This window comes from Bison bison, unplaced genomic scaffold, assembly GCF_000754665.1.
Source record: "Bison bison bison isolate TAMUID 2011002044 unplaced genomic scaffold, Bison_UMD1.0 scf7180017864238, whole genome shotgun sequence".
NCBI classification, from domain to species: domain Eukaryota; kingdom Metazoa; phylum Chordata; class Mammalia; order Artiodactyla; family Bovidae; genus Bison; species Bison bison.
Window position 1 is genome coordinate 271843 of NW_011494810.1, and position 636 is coordinate 272478.

Sequence of the window (636 nt, forward strand, 5' to 3'; positions counted from 1 at the left end):
GCGTCTTTTAATTTCATGGCTGCAGTCACCATCTGCAGTGATTTTGGAGCCCAGAAAAATAAAGTCTGACACTGTTTCCACTGTTTCCCCATCTATTTGCCATGAAGTGATGGGACCAGATGCCATGATCTTCGTTTTCTGAATGTTGAGCTTTAAGCCAACTTTTTCACTCTCCACTTTCACTTTCATCAAGATGCTTTTTTAGTTCCTCTTCACTTTCTGCCCTAAGGGTGGTGTCATCTGCATATCTGAGGTTATTGCTATTTCTCCCGGCAATCTTGATTCCAGCTCGTGTTTCTTCCAGCCCAGCATTTCTCATGATGTACTCTGCATATAAGTTAAACAAACAGGGTGACAATATGCATAATTTTAAATATTAAGAAAGGTAACATGATGGAAGGAAAGATTTAGAATTGGACTATACAAGTATTGAATATCTAACATGATAAAACAAATTTCTTAAATTTTTATAAAATATTCAAGCAGATAATCATTTCAGCATGTACTAACGCATTTTGGAGCAACAGAAAAGTGGAAAATGGGGAATAAAATATGAAACATGTAAAATATCATGTAGGAAACGAGTTGCCAGTCCAGGTTCGATGCATGACGCTGGATGCTTGGGGCTGGTGTACT